General features: G+C 37.9%; 1 protein-coding gene across 3 annotated transcripts in view; it reads right to left on the reverse strand.

Annotated features, from left to right (window-relative positions):
• TBL1X (transducin beta like 1 X-linked) overlaps positions 1-23,611 on the reverse strand; it is a 189,456-nt gene that overhangs the window by 73,987 nt on the left and 91,858 nt on the right. For all 3 annotated transcript variants that reach the window (XM_085052436.1, XM_085052426.1, XM_085052445.1), the window contains one exon: positions 13,566-13,673. The gene's annotated coding sequence lies outside the window, so the exon portion shown is untranslated. The remainder of the gene's footprint in view (positions 1-13,565; positions 13,674-23,611) is intronic.

The raw sequence follows: 23,611 nt of genomic DNA on the forward strand, positions 1-23,611 counted from the left end.
TGATGCCTTAAGGACCCTAGAAATAAAGCAACACACTTTTGGAGATTAGTGTAGGAGGTAATATGAAAGCTCTTCTTCATTGGATGCCTCCAAGGGGCAGATATGGAAAAATATCCATATTAGCCCACCCTCCCACGGGGTGAATACATTTTTTTAAGTTTAGTAAATTAGCACATTTGACAAAAATCACTAATTATGACCACAAGAGGTGAGGTAATTTCCCCCAGTTCAACTCTCTCTGGAGATCCCCCCTTCCCCCACCTTGGTACTAGCTGTACTTTGCTTATGAAAATGTGTCTTGAAGAACTGTTTTTCAACCTTGGCAGCCAGGGAGAAGCAAGATAGGATGGGGCCCCTGCAGTGTGTTTGGTCTTTCTGCCTAGGAAAAGGGTATGGAAAACTACTGGGACTAGCTACTAATACAGTAACTGGCTACAGAGCTACAAATATATGTGTAAAGAATACAGACAATATATAAAATAAAAAGGCAAAAAATCAGCATGGCATCATTACCCCACTCTAAACAGCATTAAGGGACAAAATAAAATGGATAAAAATCAGGGTGTCTGATTCTGAAGTCTGGTTCAACTGCAGATTTGTTTTGTAGATTTACATCTGGAAATGTGTGTTTTATCAGCTTCAGTCAGCCCTAGGTAAGCTGGCTCTGGTGGGTGAAAGATGACACACAGGTATCATCTGGCAGCCCTGAGGACTCCTGCCATGGCTCTGTCCACTACAGCACTGCTCCTGCCACTGAAAATGTCTCTGCTCAAGTGTGAATATGGTGCACAGGCACCAACTGTATCTAATAATTAAAGAAAAAAATAAGCAATATATTAGGAGATCTATACACACGCAAATATTCTTCTGTATTTAAGTGGAAAGAAATCCTTTAAAAACAAAAAAATTCATTAGAGTTTTACAATCACTCTTAAGCTATCACCTTAAATAATGCAGTTTGACCACACAAGTGAGTCAGACAGTAAATGAAATTCACAGTAAATCCAGAGAGCAATTACAAATTGTTAAAGTCTACTTATATGAGCTTAAAAATGTGTTGAAAAGAAACATAGTTGTTTTCCTGTCCTACATAATTCATCTTGCCTTAAAAGCTTGGAATTTCACAAAATTTCATAACAAGCCACCAGCACCCATAGAGAAAAACATCATAATCCAGCATTATAGTCCTTTGCTACTGAGTCTCATGTTTGGTCTTATACAACCTCTAAGCCATTTTTGTGCTAGAGAGAGAAAAACACCTGCAGTATTGAAAATTGTAAATAAGACCATCATTTGTGCACTGAAATGAAGAGAAAATATTTCAAGCTTGTTTCATATTGTCCTAATGAAGGGCGTTTTGTAATTCAAAATAATGAGAAAAACTACACAGTTTAGGCTGAAGACTGATTCTCAAAGATTACATTTGATTATCAATTCCAACTCTGCAGCCTTGGGAAATACAACTTAATATTTTTACTTAGAGTTTACTGGAAACTGCTTTATAATAGTTCACTTAGGATTCATACATCTCAGCAGTGTTTTGTGGTAATTAGCTGGACAAAATACACAGAAAAAATGAGACAAAATCCTCAAATGATAAAGCAAACCTTAACAAAGGGTATAAACTACACATATTTTCACTTTCTAAATTCTCTTCAAGATACCTTCATCATCACAGTAAAAAAAACCCCAGCCTTGACTTTGAATTCAAGGTTGATTGAATTTCGTCACACTCCCAACCTTCCAGATCTTGTTAATTCAAATTATTAATTGGCAGATAGCCAGAAGAAGCAGGGGAGGGGAAATCTAATTTGTGCATGTGCTTAGACAACCAAAAATTCCCTTTACAATTGCTTATCTACATATTCCCTCTATTCATCTTCCAGAAAAGCAACAAAATAAAAGCAGAAGCCCTGTCTTAGCAGATGAGAATAAAGTGCTGAAAGCATAGTCCATTTTCTAGCATAGTCCATTTCCAGCTGCAGAAACACACATTCTTGCCTTTTTCTCTCCTTGTTTTCATTGCTGGTATTAGTATTAATTTTTTAACTGCTGCACAATATGGCAAGTCCCTCTGACAGGAGATGTAAAGCCAAAGACTCTTTCCCAAAGAACTTTGAGTTAAAGCTCTCAACTAAACCCACTGGAGCTATTAAAGCAGAGGATGAGACTTTGGGGCTCTCAGGTGAAGCAGGGGCATGACAGTGATCCTGAGGCACTCAGAGAACCTCACTGCTTTCAGACACAGCTCACCAGCAAGAACAGGAGGGATGCAGGAGGCTACAAGTAAGTGCACAAATATGGGTTTATCCACTTTCTAAGCTCGCTCTTTCTTATGCCACACCCCACAGTAATTTTTGCCTTTTCTCATTTTTTTGTTATGCTTTTAAAACTTCCCTATTTCTCCTTAGGGTTTGGGGTATTCAGAATGAAGATTATCTTTATGCTAGGGTGGCTGAAACTTTGCAGTTTTCTATTTCCAAGACACAGTTGACTAAACTTGGCAACATTTACAGTATCTGCTGAAATCAATACCTGACTTCCTCCATACCAAGTAGCATTAATTAGATAACTGACAGTAAAATAAAAGAAAAAAAGAGAAAAAAAGAAAAGATATGATGCTCACTGTCATCTCCCCACTTTTGATACCAGTCACTTTTTACTGTTATCATTAAAAGAGTGAAAGGTTAAATCTGGAGATATTTGTAGCATAAAAAATACACAAAAATTCATACTCAATTTTTACAGGTTATGTAGGCAATAGGAAGAGCTGGAGCTAAAAGCAGTACATGAAAACAAATAATAATTTCAGTTGGAAAAGACCTTTAGGATCACAAAGTCCAAGAGTACAATAATGGTATTCTTATGCTTTGCAATTCGCTGCTTGGTGAAACCCCTGTGGATCCCTGACAGCCAAGAGCTGGAAGCCTGGGGGGTCCCAGCTGTCACCACAGTGCAGGTGACCCCAGGAGGCTGCAGGACACTTATGGAATGGTAGAACTCCACTGTGGAGAGCTCAGCCATGGATGGGCAGATTTAATACAGCACTGTTGCCTCGCTGGTTTTGCACTTCTTGCTGTCTGGCCTGCAAAGCCATTTGAACAAATGGCATTACAGGCTTGGGATATTATGTTGCTCTTCATTGCACTATTCCCATAGTCAATGGGAACACAATTGACTTTGGGAAACCAAAGGCCAACCTGTAGTATTTTTTTTACTTGCACATTACTGCTAATAAGAAGTTGTGTCAAAGTGAAATTAGCTCTAATCTGTGGGAACAGCACTTCAATACCCCTTTTTGCAGGTGTTGTTGCCATAGATACTAACAGCTGTATTTGACCAAAACTTATTCAAACATTTGTCTGTTTCACAGAGACAGTGAGTTACACCTGACTGTCTTACAGCATGGACTACAGCTAATAGTAAAAAATGCAGCAAACACACCCTTGCCACCATGTGCACCAGCACCAGTACTTGGGGAAATGCTCATATATGAAAGATACCTGAGGTGGAAGCTATGCTGCTACTTTCCAAAACCTGTACACAAATTAAATGCCATAATTTAGCCTTCAATGTAATCAAATACCCTTTAAACATGAGGGTAGTAACAGTTTGTTTCAGAAGGCTCAACATGCAATAGGAATCTATCAAAAGATAGCTCACCATTAAGCACAGCACTAGCACACAGAAAACCATTTTGTAATTGTTCCCCTTCCCCTCAATTCTTTATGTATTCAGAAATATTCCAACTGTCCTGCCAACTCCAAGAGGTAAATAATTTCACTTGGAAGAAAGACGCACCCTGTCAACCCTTTCCCAAGCCCCAGGCTGCTCCAAAATCCAGTCCTATCTGTACTACATACAGTAAGCAACTACATCTTGTTTTTAAGTCTTGACCACATCCTTCTACCACTGTTTCAGCTTGGTGGGCTTAATTTAAGCAGTGATTTACTAATTAGATGAAAAAGCATTTAAAATACCTGCAAAACTAATCAGCAATCAAGTCCCAGTGACTACTTCACCTTCAATCGCCTAATTTCCATAGCTGCCAGATCAAAGGTATTGCAGATGGCACAGACCCAACAGCAGATTCAAACCTGATCATGGACTACTGACAATTCAATGCCACTGATGAATAAACCAAAACTAAAAATTACAGTTTTTCGAATATGCATGGGAAGTAAGAGGCTCATAAGTACTCTTCTAATAGCCCAGTTATTTTCTGCTTCCAGGTCTGTTTAGTTAACATTCACTGTACTGATCTGGTGTAATACAACTAGGGACGGGTAACATAATATTGACTGGTTTTATTCTGATACTGGGCTAAAAAGCCTATTAATTATGTGAGATTACACACCATCCGCAGGAAATTACTGCTGTTTTCAACGGTTTAATTGAAATTATTGTGGGAAAAGGAGTAACCATGCCTTTAAAGCAAAGCCCAAACAACGTCTTATATATTGTCTATTACCCTGAAGGAAATGAGGCAATTCTAAGGGCAGAATGTTATTTTTTATTTGTTTTATTTATATTTGTTAAAAATACTGAATGGTGATGAAAAGCTATGGTAATGAAAAGCTATTCTGCACTGTTCAAAACAAAACTAGGAGTGGCTAAATTAACAGAACTGTTCAGATGACAAGGTACAGTATATGCTAAATTGTCATTGGTTTTAGGCTGTTTTCTGCCTAGTTTTTACGCTCAGATAATATAAAATACAGCAGTAGGAAAACGTGATCACAGATGTATGAATTTATCTGTTTTATCAGTTCAGGTCTAGTTTAAAGTAGTTTAAATGAGCTTTGATAATGACAGGCGATGGGAGCAGATCAAATGGTGGCAGTGATTTGATTAGTCCCTGCTAACCATCATGGGTAGATTTAATTTGGAACAGAGTGATCACGTCTGACTGTGGCAAACAGCTCTGCACCTGCCTTCCGAGGGGACACCTTCATAGGAGAGACTGAGATCTGCTGTATTTTGCAAGGCTTTTATGAAAATCATCCGTTTTAAGTTTCTGGTATCTTCTCAAGATGAAAAAAGGTTGAATAAAGAGAATGATGCAAGTTTCCAGAACACTAAGAAATCATACAATGAATAAAATCTGCTGTGTAAACTCTCTTCAAAGTCACTGGAAAGCATAATTAAAATTATTTACACAAGCCCTGGGGATGACTTGTGCAACTGGGACAAAGCCACAGCAAAAACTATACACCTGAAAGATTTCATCAACAAATCCACTCCACGAGTAACAGACTTGCCACAGTACCAGAAATTTTACTTCCTCCACCCCTGTAAAAACACGGCCACTCCTACTTTGCTCTGTCTTTCAAAGGGACATACAATTCTTCTGCTGCATAGCAACAATGGTTTAAATCAATACAAATGCAATGTCATTTGTCTCCAATATTCTTGTGTCAAAATGTTAGGAACACAAAATAATATAATGATGCAGACCATTACCTATCAATGAGTTCTTAACATTCACTCTCCTGTGAAATCCTAAACCCAACCTGACTTAAGAGAAAACATGTGCCAAGATGCTGGACTCCAACAAAGCTGACATACCCTTTATCCAAATTGCTGTATGAGGATAAAGGCAAGAGCAGCACTGATTACTGGACAGGTGACCAATGCAAGAAGAGAGCTCTGAGAGACATGGCACCATGACAGCTTTGGGGAATGACTGAAATCATATCCACAAGATAAGAGGAAACTCTGTGTAAAGAGATTTTGTAAATTCTCAAAACACGACTTTGATAAGAAAATTAATATAAAGAAAGTTGGTTAGTTTATAGGAAAAAGAAATAGGTAAAACAGTTGGCAAATTTGTATTTATATAAAACTGGTAATAGGCAGTAACAACAGGCTTAATACCAAGGCTTTTTTCCCTCATTTCTTGATTTTGGCCACACTAGCTAATCAAACATCTATGGAGCAGAGAAATTCAGAGGCTCCCCAGGCTTAGGCCTCCCAGCCAGGGTTGTGAGACCATTTCCTCCTCCTGCTCCACTTAACTTCCCTGACCCAAGTGCATCCACTGATATCATTCCTTGGAGCACAATTTTCAGATTGATGGCACCACAAATAGCTTTGCTTCCTTGACTTTTGCTGCTCTGGCCTAGGGTTATTATTTTAAAAACCACAATAGTATTTGTTACTTTTTCTTTTTTTTTTTTTTTTTAATGATCTCTGCACAATTTTAAACACTTACTTATGGGGAGAATTTTCACTCTTTGAGCTTGAAAAGACTGTATACATTAACAGTCTTCCAAAACATTATCTAATTAGGTTAAATTCAAAAGATTTGGGCTTACTCTTATGCAGATAATTTACAAAGATCTACCAGTACCTAGAGAGAAATCAAATGCATGCATACATTACAAGGAAAAACAGTTTCTCCAGTTTACTACTAAATAATGATTTATCAACTCAAATTGTTTACAACAGAGTCATCCCCTATGATTAATAGCTTGACATAAAGCTAGAGCTCTTTAAAAGAAGGAAATGAACAAAATACTGGGATGAAATCATTTATCTGGAAATGTTTGAGGCAATGTTTTGTGAAAATGTGGCTGGAAAGACCTCATGTCATATCAGATATCAAGTTAAGACTTAGTCATATTTTAACACAGCTGAACTTTTGACTCAAAAAATAAAGAATTTGCCAAAAAAAGATTCATAAACTAGAAGTGCAAAATGAGGTTATTGTTCTGAAAGCTAAAGTACTATATTTTTAAACATGGGATTAATTTACATTTGAGGACAAATTTTAAAGCAAAAATTACTGAGCCTTAAATGACCAAAGATATTTAATTACTGAAATGCATTAATGGAATTAATGGAATGGAATCACATAAGGAACAAGGAGACACAATTTTGCTTAAGGCCATATTACAATGTTTATTCAAAAAGCTGCACTGCACCCTTCTTTTGTGCCAGTAAAAGAATTGTGATTTTTTGCATAATGATGCTCTATTTTTAATACAGAGGAAAAGATTCATCTCAACGTCAACTCCTTGCTATACCTTGATCTGAAACAGTATTTCTGAACTAGCAGTCTAGAAACTGCCATTAACTACTACGTAGCAATACTTCTTAATACAGACTGCTGTTTTCCTAACATTGTCAACTGCACTTAATGGGACATAATTTAAACACACATTTTGGGATAAACCACTGAGAACACAAGTCTTCCCTGATGCATTTTGCAGTTGCAAGAGGCAGAACTGTTTGCTAAAGGCAAAACTACTCTAAGAAGCTGTAAAATGAGACTGTAAATCAATCTCAAGTTCATCTTTTACATATTATATATTTTTCATAATTGCCTATCTAGACAAAAGTAATTACATGTGTGATATACTATACATGTATAAAATTAAAAGATCAAAGACACTTGATATATAGTGTAAGTAGTTCAGCATAAAAAGTGAAAGTATTATTTGAAGGCCAGTGACCTAAAGGGAAGTTTTAATTGTTTGGGCTTTTTCTAGCATCTTACACAAAGCTAACCTCAGGTTTTGCTTGGCACTTTATAATTCAATGAAGAAAAAAAATGTCTAGCCAGAGTCCTGGACTCACTTGAATCAGTAAGAAAGATGCCAGTGGCCTCAAAGCAGCTATTACTAAAAAGGATGAGTATACAGTACAAACTGTTCAAAGCATGGTATTATTGCCATTGAGTTTATAAAGCATTCTCTGAGTCAGACTGGCATTCTTTTCTATGTTGCAGAGAAAAAAAAATATCTTGTACTTTTAAAATTAGTTTTACAATGTTGAATGTAATCATCCTCTAAACGTACAGACTAAAAAAAAAATATATCAAGGAATGTAAAAATTATTAAGGTGAATCATTATATCCAGAAACCTTGATTACAGGGGGAACTAAGAAGGGACTAGAGAGAAATTATTCCACATTTCTGTGATCAGAAATATAAAATCATGCTATAGATGAAGGCAGCTGTGATTGATTATTCTGTTTATTAGGACTGCAAGCTGCTTAGATAAAAGGGAAATTAATTTGTGCATGCATCAGTTGAACTAAGCTTATTTAAACTGATTTAGGTTGACGATAAACACAATTCACGTTACAGACATTTGGGATGCTTGCTAAATCACATTGTAGCTCACAGAGCAACCAACAAAAAATGTTAACCATTTCAGATATGACAAAAACTACAAACCCATCTTCTTCTGTTACAACTGAGACATTTGGGAGAGTGCCTTCCCTGTTCACTCTGTATTTTCTGAGCAGGTGCCACCCATACTAAGCCCACGTCTGGAACCATTTATTAGGAGAAGATACAAGCCCCATACAAGCCTGGGTAGCCATCTCACGTGTGAAGGTCTAAACACAGCAAAGATTATGCAAAGGCTACAGGCAAGTCAATAAGAGACTGTTTTGAGACTTCCTGCACAAATGGTGGCTCTGCTGTAAAACCAGGTGTGCTGCAGCTGTTTGCCTCTGCTCCTTACCTGGAGTTTAGTGTCCCTGACAGCTGAACCAGAGCTACTGATCTCTCACTGCATTCTTTAAAGTTAGAACATCCTGGTCATTTTAAGAGACTTTAGCAAGAGCTGGCTGGGAATGGACTTTGCACTACAACAGTCAGGGGACTCAAGTGCTCTGCTTTTGCAGCTCAGGCTGGGCTCTGTAACACCTTAAATCACCTCAGCTTTTTCTGGTGATCACTCACTCTCCAAATATGCCAACAGAACAACTTTACTAACCATTGTGATCATATTTGTGAAAAAAACCAATCTTGGACCGAGGTCCTTGATTACAAAGCCAAGTGTGAACCTGTGACCTCAGAATGTAACTAAAAACACAGCACTGGTGATGACATGTTTGCAAAAACATTTTGATTAAGTATATCTGAAATATCTCCAGTTTACACCAAAGAACTACCATAACTCTCACCACTACATAAAATAAAATTCTGAGAAAAAAAAAAATTTTATTTCTTTTCATTTACTGCGCTTAGAGTGAAGACTAGTCAGTAAAGTACCAGGTGAAAATGTTCACAGGCTGCTTGAAGATAGAATTTCTTCTGAAATTAACTGATGCTAATCTGTATATTTGGCACAAATTTTTAGCACATACCATCTCTATAACAGTATATATATAAAACTATATCCATAAATTATACTCATGTTCCATTAAATCAAAGCAGTTCAGATAGCAACAAGGTCATACAGAAACATAAATGGAAATCCAGATCCTATACATCTCCATTACCTGTCCAGTTTCTGTGTGGAATTGCTGCATGAGACATTTAGATTATTCAGGAGCATGTTTAACTAGACTGCCTGTAGTAATTCCATTTCTACACCATGATGTGGTAAAATAATTCAGTTTAAAATAAAAACTTTGTTTGAACCGATCTTTAGAAAGCAGGAAATCCTATTTGTCTTCAGAGGAAAACTGTCCTAGCTCTGTTTGTGAAGCAGAAGATTTACTGCACATGCACAGTGCCTCGTTACAGGCAGGTTGCAGAAGGGACTGTGTCTCTGGAATGTGCTGCACACACAGTGTGTGCACAGTACCTATCCAGGGAAATACCTGAGCTTCCCAGGAGTGCTGCAGCCTAAGCTGATTTCACTGACCTGGGCAAATTTCTGCAGTTCTGCCCAGATTAAAAAAAAACCCCACAATAATTTTATTCCACTAGCAGTAGTTTAAAACTGTATTGTAAAAGAGAAGGGCTCAAAGCAGGTCTCTCAGAAGTTAGCCTTGACTAGAATAGCAGTTTCATCTCCCCAGCACAATGTAAAATACACAGTTTTATGTTCTAGCCAGATATAGTTTTTTCTGACTGGGTTGAGAGCCCAAAAAGTACTAATTAATATTTCATTAATAAAATCAGAGTTCAGTTAACCATGATTCACCAGGTAGCAAGAGAAGTATCAGGGGATATACAAATAAAGCTCTGCTTGAGCTATGAAACAGCTGCAAATTTAAAGAATTTTAAGTTATTTTAATATTTAATACTTTTAAGTTATTTTAAAAGTATGCTTATTTTTAATTACAACAGTTCACTATTTTTCAGTGAACAGGTATGATGTGACTTTTAAGAATAACCACTCTATGAACAGTGAAAGCAGAGTAGTCAAAGGGAATAGTTCATGGGTACACCCTCAGGTGTAATATTATTTGGTGACAACACTTGAAAAACAATGTTAAAAAACAAAATCAATACAGAGTTTATTAACTAAACATAAGAATTATAAAGGATATTGTTCAAAAGCAGTTTGATTTTCCAGTCCATAAATTAACTGACCAATAAAATTATTTGGTGGGATCAGGTGCCAACAGTAACTTTTGTTAACATACAGAAAGTCTCTGTACCCAATGCCTGCGCAATATCACTTATAAAGTTCTAAATAAATTGAAGCAAATAATTAAAAATTAGTAATTAAGTAATAAAAAATTATATAAGCTGTCACGGAACAGTATGCATGGCTGTATTATGGTACTTTTCAGAACCATGACTTTGCAAGCAAATTTTCTTGCAGTTTCTCTTACTTTCTTTGCATTAAATGTAGTGTTCTTCTTGACATGTATTTCTTCAAAATAAAATATCATAGTGCTAATTTATGTATAATAGAACATTCTTCTTCATCACACCAAATGAAATTTCTGAAAAAATTAGTGTTCTGGAAACTTTAAAAAAAGGAAAAAAAAGAAAGAAAGAAAGAACATTTTCTTATGTTAATCTGTGCCTCTTTACTTCTACCAGCAGCAGTCACAACTTGCACTACCATATTTCATTTGTGACGTTCCTAAACTGCACCTATTCCAACCTCTTTGAACAATAGAAATCTGCTGATATACTGATACATTTGAAGTATCTTCCACTATATCCTATTCATCTTGTTCTTAAATTCAAAGTAACTAATTCATACAAGAAACATAAAACTAGAAACAGGTGACTTGTTTCTTCCTAGGTATCATGTGCATACACTTACTTTTTCAAACCGAACTTCCTCAAACTTTCATTTTCAAACATCTAATTTCACCTCATCTCTTTGCTTCATCTTGCTTTTTACAAGGTTTTTTAATCAAAATACCATAATTCCCTGTGCATTCATACAATATATCACACATGATCCTGATAAAGTTGACCTCTTATAATTGTCACACCTATCATACCAATAACAGTTATCAATAGTTATCATTCTAACTGCTGGGGAGATCTCCACTAAGAGCCAGAAAAAGATACAGAAGATGGTACTCCACATTATTAGCACCATTATTTCTCAAAATTATTGATAATTCAGGATGTCAAGTCTTGAATTCATACAGATAACATGCTACCAGATCCCAGATGGATATACTGCTGGCAATTTGAGATAAAGCAAACCACCAAACCATATCAGAGGACTGGATGATCTGCTTAAATATGTATTTGTAAAACATGAAAAGAACTATGAAGGACATCCATCTGAGAGATGTAAGCTAAAAATACCATGTAGTCAATAGTAACTCATCAGACACTCCCAAATTTTATTGCTAGAATACATATTGAATGCACAAGCCTAAAGTGTAATTATCATTTTGGTATTTGAAAGAGTTCAGTTAATAGCAAGCATGGAAGTTCACTAGTCTGGTAAACTAGGGAAAAATTTGCACTGGGAGAAGTACAGGGGTAAAAATGGGTAAAAATGCGGAAAACTTGCCCTACCCCACTGCCACCAGGGACCAAAGGTAATGATTAAATAGCCAAAAAAGGCAACTTCTGGCTAAAAAATCCAATTCTGGGTTAAGGGTGTAATTAGATTGAAATACAGATTACACTTAAAAGCCCAACTAAATTAATTCTAATAGGAAAACCTGGCTAATTGAACAGCAGAAGACCTCCAACTTGGGATTCATGTTTTAAAGGAATACAAACATGCTATGTAAAAAAAACCCAAACAATCAACATATATTTTCTTCTAAGTAGAAAAAAAGCATTTTTAGAGATAAGGAGGTCATTAGTAACCAAAACGAATGTTAAAACACAACTTTAAACTAGCACATTGTGGCAATTCGTGCCTTAAGAGTCTTAAAAGTGTTTGTGAGAGGATTATTTCAATGAAGCTAATTTTCAATACATTTTGGAGCACCAGAGAAATTCAGTAATACTGCTAGCATTTTCTGCCAATACTTGAGGATGGTAAGCAGTATGATCTCAGTAATTAAAGAGCTCTATGTCATTATTAATCTCAGGCAAAATAACCACCAAACTGATAACGGATAAATTCACTGGGAAATTACATGAATAAAACTGATGCCAGTCAACACTACTTTATAGAAACTAGCTAAATAAACCAGAGAATTTTATTTAGTCACCTGATCAAGTTACAAACTATGGTCAGAAGAAGTTATTCCATAAATTAAACACACAGGCTTTTGAATGGTGTTTACCCTGCAGCCACAAAAAACTCCGAGTAAGAAATTATTATCAGCATCATCAAATGTGATTAAGATACAGATATGAAAAAGTATCTTTTAACAGGAAATAATAATTGAAGAAGTGCTCTATATTCCTCCAATAAAATCATCCACTACTCAACACTATTTAAGAGTATTATCAATGCTACAAAAGTAAATATTGTTTATAGCAGTAATGGCATAAAAATTGTCAAACTGGTCAATAAAGGTAGTGGAGTGGTTACCCAGAATAATATGGATTTCTTTGTATGATGGGGAGAGTGTATTACAGCCAAGAGGACTTATATAGCAAGTAAGAAACAATGCAGGTAATACCCAGAAAACAGTGCACAGAAACCAAGGACTTAAAAACCACTTAATGGCATATAAACAACTCAGTACAAATGACAGTGAAGTCTGACAACAAAAGGGAGTAATAAACCTCCCACCCATGTAACAGCATAAGACCAGAGATATTACTTTAGTTCACAGCATTAGTGGTACTGGAATAGTAAATATAGCTATGTAGTCCCCTCACTGTTTTCCCAAAATGGCAAAGGTCTTGTTCTTTCTCCATAATTCACCAAAAAAGGGGAAGAATTCTCTACCTTCTTGAGATGTTAACCAGAATGCCCCACATGCTGCTATTAGCACAGAAACCGGTGTGGAAAGAGCACAGCATTGATTTGAAAATGCTGCAGAGAACCAATGAATGTTCCATGAACAGAGAAACTGATCCATTGCAGGAGAATAAGATTGCTCAGGCCTAAAGTTAGAGCCCAGGCAGTACTGACAGTGGTACAGGTACAGTGGCAAGCCAGATCTAACTGCTGATGTGTTTTGAGGTTATCTCCAACCATAGCAATTACTTAAGACCAAAGTCACTTAAAGAATTGTACAGTACGTCTTTGTTTTGCTTCTCCAAATCTTCAGTTTAAAAACCAACCCTGAACAAATGCAGACTTTTTGTCAAATGCCTCTGCTGGAGAGAGCTGGACTGCCACAGCCTTAAGGAGCACTGGTAGAAGTCCGTCACCATGTACATGCACAGGACCTGACTGCCTGGGTGACTTCACCAAGGAAAACCCTGACAGGACAGGAAATGGCATGTTGGAGGTGAGCTCTTATTTGGTGATTCCTTTTGGCTTACCTGGTCGTGAGACCCTTGAGCTGCTGAATGCTGCTCCTCGCAGGCTGCTGTCAAGAGTCTGGGGGTTTGAGTTACCATGGAGATCACCGCATCTGACAGCTGAGAGGGCTGCAATGAGAGAGAGAGGTACCTGTCAGGCCAGTGCCCATCACCTCATCAAAACACAAGCACTTGATTCCTTTTGCTTTTGGCATTCACCTGAGTTCCCAGATTAGAAGCTCTGGCTAAATCATAAGGGGGAAAAAACCCAACACCCATCACCAAAAGAATTAGAGAGGTGAGGGCAATCCCCAGTGACACACAGCATTCGAGCACTTTGAGAAGCCACGCACTTTTTCAGGAAACTAATAGGGAAGGATCCTAATATACCAAGAGCTTGGTTCAACAATTTTCAGCCTCTCTGGTCAAGTATAACAAACAGCAATCAATTCATCCAGAACCACTGCTGAGCGCAGGACTGAAACGCCAGTGTGCTGCCTCAGAACAGTGGGACACACAAAAGTGCTCCCTCAGAAAGCTTCCAGGGGGAACTGATTGAGTGTCACCTCTGTGCAAGAAATAAGCAGGAAAAGGAATCACCTTCTTGAACGTTTTTTGGGGCAAGTCTGAAGGCAGGCATTTATGAAATGAAACATGAAAGACAGCCTGGCATTCTTCTGCGATAATAAACCTATTTGCAGACTTTTCCATGCCTGCCATCAAGCATGATGAGTAAAGCCATATTTCGTATTTCCTTTGCCATCTGAACACCACATATCTTGACTAGTTTCCTAGTCCTCCGTTTCAAGCCTTAAGTCTAATGCTCAATTTTTGTCTGTATAATCTAATAATTAAATGCAGTAAAGTGAAATGAGATATTCATTGGAACCTTTTAAAAGTAACTATCCTCTTCCACACAAATCTCTGACAGCTTTTAAAACTGTTGTCCTGGTTTTGTCCGGGATAGAGTTATTTTTCTTCCAAGCAGTTGGCACAGTGATGTGTTTTGGATTTAATATGAGAGTAATGTTGATAATGCAGTGATGTTTTAGTTGTTGCTGAGCAGTGCTTACGATAATGAATTTTCAGTTTCCTGTGCTCTGACAATGAGCAGCTGCACAAGAAGCAGGGTGGGAGCAAGGCTGGCACAGCTGACCTGGTCTGCCCAAAGGGATAAGCCAGCCCATGCCACACAGTGTCATGTCCAGTATATAAACTGGGGGGAGCTGGCTGAGAGGGACTGTTCACTGCTTGGAGATGGGCTGGGCAATGGTGAGCAATTGTATTGTGCATCACTTGTCCTTTTTGGGTTTTATTTCTACCTCTTGTTTTGTTATCTCCCTTTAACTAATTATTATCTTCATTAATATTATAATTCGTACTACATTTTACTTATTAATTACTTTTTTCAATTATTAAACTTGTCTTATCTCAACACATGGGTTATACTTTTTCCTGATTCTCCTCCCCATCCCACAGGAGTGGGTAGGGGGATGGAGCGAGTGGCTTAGTTACCAGCTGAAGTCAAACCACAGCAACTATACATTAAGTATAATTTTATTATATAATAAATTTAATAGATAACATATTTAAACACATCATCAGGAGAAGCTTTCATAAATTCAGTTCTAATTCTCAGCCTGCAGTACTACAACATGTTCTCATTTGCTTCACTGTAAGATAAGTATACCATCCAACCAAATACATCTGCTCACTTCAGAAAGAGTTACATCTATCCTAATTGGAGGTGAATGGCTACACAAGGGACAACACTTGCCTATTGAAGCATCACAAACTATTAGCATTACATCAGCTGGACATCATAGTTTTTCTGAGTTAGTCTACTGAATGCATATAAATCTCCATCTATGCGGCTACCTATCTAATTACCTGTCTAATTCTCAGATGGCATTCTGAGATGATTGTTCTCATCCCTCCACCTTTTTTTTTTTTAAATTATAGAATCATTGGCTGGTTTGGGTTTGAAGAGACCTTAAAGACTCTCATTCTGACTCCCCTACCATGGGCAGGAACACCTCCCACTACACCAGGTTGCTCAGAGCCCCATCCAACCTGGCCTTGAACACTGCCAGGGTTGCAGCATCAACAACTTGTCTCCCATCTCATTTTTTCTGGAGCATGTTATGTTTATGCAAAATCCAATATACTCAAGAAGCATATCTGTGTGTAAATATAAAATCTGAAAATCCAAGCAACAATTAGAGGATTTCCCATGTCCTATGAGAAAATTGTTAAGAGTATTATTATATTAAAATTATCTCTATTCAATACTCTGACATTATACTATGCAACAGTAACTGACAAATACTGAGGTTGCTCTCATGTTAAATACCAGGGAAATAATTGGCTCATCTGGGCTGGAGTTTTCTGCAAGATTCATGGAGTCTAAAGGACACTCTGAAATATCACATATTCATACTGTGGATGAATCAGGGTTACTGAAGAAATTCTATTAATGCTTTCTGTCATAATTTTACTCATAAACTCGTTGGGCCAAGTTTACATTTGTTCTGTTTACAAATCTTATACACTGGATCAGTGATAGTTTCTATCACGGACAGGATCACTTAAAGGCTGCTCATCTCTCCACAATGCTACAGAGGCAGAAGGCATTACTGCAGCCAGCACTGTAACCTAGGCTGGAAGAGCTCATCACTTCCTTTGCCAAGACCAGCTTCGGTTACCTTGCAAGACAACTTGTTGGCAAATACTAGCTCTCTACTGAAAAAGTGAAAAGCAAAGTGAAAGAGACATACTAGAGGTGAAAAGATATGATGATTGTTATTTTTTTATCTAAAAATGTAAGTAAAGCTTAAAGGTTACATGTATTTCCCTTAGTAATGGATGCAAGCATACTTGTATAGATGATTGCAATAATCATATACTATCATATGCCCCGACCCAGAACACTTTACTCAACAATAAATGTTTCTTCAAATCCAATTTCATATAGAAGTAAATACTAATATGAGCTTTGAAATAAACTGTAGGCAAAGACAAAAATGTTCTTTTAAACTTTCATTGGCAATATTAGCATTACAACCTATCATTACTTACTTACAGTAGGATAAGGTCTTCACGATTTACAAAGAAATTGAAAAAAAATCCATCACCACAGATCACAGAATACAGCTGCAAAAGTGATTAGAACAGTGTAGAAAGTACTTTAATATGAAGTATCTGGAGAGTTCCACTGGTATAGTTTATTACAAAAAAAAAAAAAAAGATGACCTAATTACAGCACTTAAGAATTTTCATGGGGAGAATATACTAAGTACCAACTGGCTTGTTAATCTAGCAAAGGGTCTGCATAAAACAAATCAGCATCTGGAAGCTGACAAGAAATTCAAACGAGAAACAAAACACATGCTTTTCACCACCTGTGACTAACCATTAGTGTAACTATTCAAAGGAGAACGCAGAGATTCTCCATTTGTTGATGCTAAGCTTTAGTGGAGCTCTTCTAGAAGATGAATTTTTGTGAAAACACAAGATATTCTGTAGTCATATGGAAGTTACTGGGTTTCATAAAGATAGACAAAATCCGCAATACAGAGAAAGGGAGATTAGGTGATGTAATCATTCTTTCCTGCTCATAAATTAAATATACTATGATCCAAACCCATTGTCCAGCCTTGAAACTAAAGCACTGGGTGGTGATGAGCACTGTGCATGCTAAGCTGCTGCTGCTAGCAAATACTGACATACATGTGCATGTATCCACACATATAGTGAGAGTGTGTGTTCAGGCCATGAGGAGTCATACAGCTACAGCCATCCTTCCACAGACAGCTGGACTAAAATCTGCTGGAATAGTACTCTGACTTCTAATTTAGGCAGCTTACTCAGTCCTCCTCGAGCTGAAAGAACTCAGTCACAGAAGAGTGGTAGCAGGAGCTCCCTGCACAAGGGTCACTTGGGGCATCAGTCAGACGGCTGAAGGAAGGCAATACAAATGATGCTCTCTGAATCTGTGCATGGAGCAATAAATAACCGTGCTTCATGTTACTAACTACTTGCCAGTCCCATCCCTGTGGACAATAAGCTTTCTGGGCAGAAAACCTTCTTATTGGGGTATTTCAGTGAGTTAGCCAAGCAGTTCCCCACCTCAGCTAAAATCCAGGAGATGCTGTGGCCCCGCAGCAGTTTGCTTCCAGCTCTCTCTGCAACAGCAGCCTCACTCCAGGCACACCAGTAACACAGGCTTCTTGCAAAGGGACAATGGAAGAACAGAAGGAAATAAAACCAAATGATGGCCTAAATGTTACACTGGTGTCACAGTGAGCAAGCTTAAAAGATTCACCGCTTTAGCAAAGGACAGGAAAGTTATTGGATGTGTTAAATTAGCTAGCATTGGTACTGTTGCTAATTTATGCCTAGGGCTGCTGAGTTGTCAAGAAAGGTAACCATGCTTAAATATCAACCAAAAATAAAAGTTAAAAAAAGTCTTTCATTTTTACTAATTGTAAATCTGGTACACAAGGTTTGACTTTGGATTTGCCCTACGTTTGAAAACACAGAGGTCAACCTATGCAAATACATTCACTGATCTCCTATCTCTCAGCTACTCCACTGGACACAACCTCTGTGAAGCAAAACCATGGGAAACAGTGGCACCATGCAGGCAGCCGATCGATGAAGTAACTCACCAAGCCCCTGTGACTGTCCCCAGTGCCAGTTTAACTACAGAAAAGCAGGGAGGCCTTTCTGCCCCATCCCTGCAGCACAGGACAGGGCAGAGCTGCACAGCACCATTTATACTGAGGATTCAGGGAAGGGATGTCCCTTAAAGGAGGGCTGAATTTGATGCTGCCCTTAGTGGGCCACAGATAAAACAGTGCATTTATCCTCTGCTTCATATGTAAATTTCCTTTTGCAGGCACCTGAGTGACTTTAGGAAACTGAAAGTGGGGTGAGATTTATAGGAGGCACTTGAAATTACCACTTTTGCAGGTGGCTGGGGTAAGGGCACCTAAATAGTACAGCAATTTCATTCTTCATTCAAACGTGGAATAATCAGTCACATCATATTAGAAGATATTTTAGTGAATTCTACTCAATTCCTCCAAATACATTTAGATGTAATATTAAATATTAATTATTTTTCCAATCTGATTTGTGTTTAAGTACTATTTCTGCATAGTGTCAGCTAAATAATTTTATTTCTTTTTACTAAACAATATAGATGAGGAGAAATCAAACCAGTGTCATTATTATTGTGCTTCAGCATATTTCTCTTAACTCTGTTTCATAATGAAAAAAATATTAATTAGGTGACTAATTTATTATCCCACTCCCTTCTGGCTTTTAAAGGCATAGGAAAGTTTAAATGCTAAATAGGCCATCTTCAACAGACACTGAATTACAAAAGCAGAGATTTCACTGTATCTCTGGGAATGAAATGCAGGATACCTAGAGCACAATATTTTGCTTTCTTTCAAGTTGATAAACAGCTTCAATATTTTCAAACTACCCCTGGTGGAATATACTTTTGTAAGCCATGACTATATAGAAGACCCTAACAGGGCATCAATAATTATGCCATCCTTCTGCAAAAAATAACCTAAAATGTGTTTTCTAAAGCAATCCCTAAAAAGTATACAAATCAGTGAAGAGAACATCCCAACATTTGCCAAACTCCTGCTGATGTGCTGGGCTTTTCATTTCTTTAAGGATTAACATGATGTATAAATACAACCAGAGCAGTATAACCACAGCTGTGGCTCTCCTGGGGCACGAGCAGCAATTAGTCTGTACAAGGATCGTGGATAACACTGCAGCCACATGGAGCAGAATCCAGGAGCATTATTTTCAGTGCAACACAACACCACACAGTGTGCTGTGTTTCTCTATCATGTTCCAGTGAGTACCTATGCCCTGGAACTGCAATCTCTGTTCAGAAAAACCCACACAATCTCTGCATATTAATGTATTTGCCCCAAGGTCTTATAGAGCAAATAAACACCACTTACTGGCTTGCTATGATAAAAAATTCCTGGTCTAGACACTTACGTATCTATTATTGTCCCAAAGCTGCTTCCTCTACAGGAAGCTGTGAGAGATTTTTTATTTTAAATATACCATAGATGAATGCCCAGATCTGATGAAGTAAACAAAGCCATGAGACAGTTAAATATCAGAAAATCAACTTTGAAATGAATCTTCAATATAATACTAATGCAAAAAGTCTCCCCATGGTAAAATCTAAGCCAAAGCAACAAAAATACCCCCAGAAATAACCCACGTCTTCCCACAAAAACCTAAAATACTTAAGACTTGAAAGCCTCTCCTCAGGTGCAACTCACAGAGCCTGGGCTGCCACTTTGAAGCAAGTGTCTCAAGGGAAAACAAAACTGCAGGTGGAAACTCTTCTCATGTTTCATCTTAACTAACTCTGTCAAAGCTAGTGGACATCATGAAATTAAGAATTTCAGAAGCACTGTGTCGTTAACTTGTCTATATTATGCCACACCTTTTATGCAGGCTCCTCCCAAGATAAATTAACTCTTAGCAGCCCAAGAGTGACTCAATTCAACCAGCCATAGAGCCAGACTGGAATTGACAGCATCAATTCTCAAAATCATTTACCACTGTCAGCACTTTGCCTGCGCAGACACTTTGACAGCTTTAGTTTTTTTCTGCTTCAGCTGTGTATTTGAGTGTAGCAGATATCCTCTCTACCATGTGTAATAGTTTCAGAGACAGGAGATACATGAGTTATCTACCATTATTTAATAGGCCACAACTTTCAGTGATAACAATGGATTTACAAAAAGCTTCACTGTCAGTAACCAAACCAGGTACCAAGACTGGAAATGCTTACTAATGTAAGGGGATTTTTTACAGTATGTAGATGGATTCATGGGTGCTGTGGCCTACAACACAGCAATTCTGATACTTTTTTAATCAGAAAGATATGTGAGTATCAAATAGCACAACACTTATTTTACCAACCCTCAGGCAAACCAAATGCCATTTTCCTAATTAACAAGTCCAGATTTCCAAAAAACCCAAACTCCCAAACTTCTCTCTTGACAGTAACTCAAGAGATTTCTGCTGAACTTTATAAAACATGAAACAAAGCCCACAGTACGTCTAGGACTGCTGTGATGGAAACATAAAGAAAGGAGTTTAATTATTAATTCTGTGATAGTGCAGGTAGGTGGGAAAGAATTATCCCTTTCAGACGCATTGAACTGTAATCCTCTCCTTTGTCTGTTTAGCTCTACCTCAGGCAAAAGCAAAGAGGAAGGAACAGAAAAGAAGAAATGCAGCCTCCTCTGCACTGCCCTACCAGTCACCATTACTAGATTTAAAACTGAGTGCAAGCTTAAAAAGAAAATGACACAATTTTGATTAATTCATGTAACTTTTTTCCTGAGCAGATCCGTCAGTCTAACATAAGAAATGAACTCTCAAGTCTTTGGCCCCAGTTGTGCAAGTACTGCATTGCTTTCAGCATGCACACCTTAGAGCTGCCCAACTGCAGAGCAGTATATGGAAGGATTTGCTGTTTCCCACATCTGAACGACCCAAAGTCTGTAGAGTTTTCTGAAGGTGCACCAGTAACGTGAATTGCAGCCCGCGGCAAAGACAGAGCCAGTACAATTCTCTTAAACAAGGTTTAATATGTGTGGCCAATATCATCAGCTTCATTTTGGATTAGCCGTAGCTTCCAAGAGGTTTTGGAGGTGGGATACTATGGGCACTGTGGTAATACAGTCTTGATGTTGTGGAGGCATCAATAAACGCTGCAAGGTCAGGCTTTAGGAGAAATTACTGCAATCAACTTTGGAGGAGCAGAGATGGCAGGCGCTTTGGACGTGTGGCATGGGATGGGAGCAGCTGCTTGTCCCTAAAGGACCTTTTGAAACTTCGTCTTGGTGGAACCTCAGCTACACACCACTGTAACAAGATGTATATATATATGTCGTAATTAATATACTTAAATCACATTTTCCCCCTTACATTATAGCAATTGTATGAAATGCTCTAGGCTAAAAGCTGCTGAATCAGGAAATGGATCAGAAGCTAACTAAAATGCCTTTCTAGTTATTGATTCCTGCTCTCTGTTTCATGTCAACTTCCTAGAATCCATCCAACACAAGCACGAAAGGGTAATGAGTTTCTGAACCCACACTTTAATAGTGCACACTGCATCAAAGCTTTCAGTAATTGCCTGGATGCTGCTTCCCAGCAGTACTAAACAACTTAAATATAATTAGCTGGAAGCCCTATGGGCTTCATTTCCCCACTGGAACACCTCTTACACTAATCCATTTATCAGGCTGACAGATGACTGAATCACTGGCGCTATGGACCCATTCTACTAATAATATTTCTCAAGCCCACATTTTGGTTTGTGCTTTATCGAGTACATTTTTGCAAAGGAAAACCAGGGTTAAGAGTGGGGAGAGAACCAGACACATAACCCATTCATCTCCTCCCAGTACTGACCAATGTTATTTGTTTGATTAGCCCACTAAGTATACAATGCTGGAGCTATCAGGCAGAAAATGGAAATTAAATGCATGCATTATGGCACTGTATGATGCCAAAAATAATATGGAAACACACAAACACTGAAAAGACTTTTGGAAGTTTTCCAGACATTCAGAACTTTAGAGGAGTTTGCATAAGAGGACAATTTTCAGTGTATCCTTCCTGAAGTTGGCCCAACTACAGCTGTCAAGCTGAAATTTCTTCATACTACTTACTTCTTGTACATCTTTCTGAACAATACGTGACAAAAGAAATTTTAAAGCTGTCTGAATTATATATATGAACTGAACATCATGTTGCCACAAAACTATGCACTTTGCAAGCTGCTAGAGAATTCTCATAAAAGTACAAAAAACATTTATTTAATTTCTTGGGCAGAATTTTTAAATGTTGTAATGAAACCCATTTTATCCCTGTGACTTTTATTTCCAGACAGGTTTCAATGAGTGGACCTCTCAGAGGCTGAAATTATGGGGACTGCAGGCAAGGTCTTCCAAAATGTGCCACTGGGGAAATGAAGTCATTGTAAAAATGCTAAATTCTCATCAAATTATTTTAAAAGATGAAAAAAATTACTCCAGGATGTTATACACTTACGCTTCCTTTCTAAGAAGTTGTAGAACAGGAAACAAAAAGGGAAAAAGCTGGCAATAACCAGTACGAAAAAAGGGTTTTAAAAGGTGCCCTTTCTTCTAGATTCATCGTATTGCGGTCAATAATCCACATTCTGGCTTGTAATCACAGGATCCAGCTAGAGTAGTAGCATTGTTTCATCTGTTTATTTCCTCTGGATGTTCTCATCATGGACACAGAAAATCCTGATGTTGAAAAACAATAAAAAGAGAAAGGCCTTCTTGTACTCTACGTGAGCCTAAACAACATGCTTGTATTAAAGCCAGCAGTCAATATTAAAAAATTCTCTTAAAAGTAGCACCACAAGTTAAAGTTAACTCATGGCCATCAGTATGAATTCAGAGTGAACAGAAAAGCTGTACTTGAACACTGAAGAGTGAAATACATAAGTAAAATATATTCACTGATGTAAACAGACTTAGCTGGTGAATCCAGCAGCAGCAGCAGCAGCAGCAGCAGCAGCAGGAGGATGAAGTACAGCCCACAGTTCTTTGCAGCAACACCACCCACCTCCGAAAAATGCCAAAAGGACACCAGCGACTTGGACATTACTTTATTTCCAATAATGCAGTCACAGGTCTTTACACCACCCAGGCAAGTACTGAGCAGGTTATTAAATACTGAGCTGTTTGAGATTTCTTCACATGAACCCCAGAGCAGAAATCTCAGTTTCACATGCACTCTCTACCCACTTGTGCCCTCTGGCCTGAAACTGGAAAACTCATGCCAGAGACACTGACACTTGCACATCAACCAGTCAACTTCCCTGTCGCTCAAAGACAGCCTCATCCTTCCCAGCCTCGTTTTCTCTGTTTAGTGTATTCTCTGCTCTCACAAAAGGGCAGACAGTATCCTGAGCAAGGGTTGCCCCAAACCATACGAACCTCAACACTTGTCAGTCACACTTTCAC

This window comes from Lichenostomus cassidix, chromosome 1, assembly GCF_008360975.1.
Source record: "Lichenostomus cassidix isolate B80296 chromosome 1, HeHo_3.0, whole genome shotgun sequence".
NCBI classification, from domain to species: Eukaryota; Metazoa; Chordata; class Aves; order Passeriformes; family Meliphagidae; genus Lichenostomus; species Lichenostomus cassidix.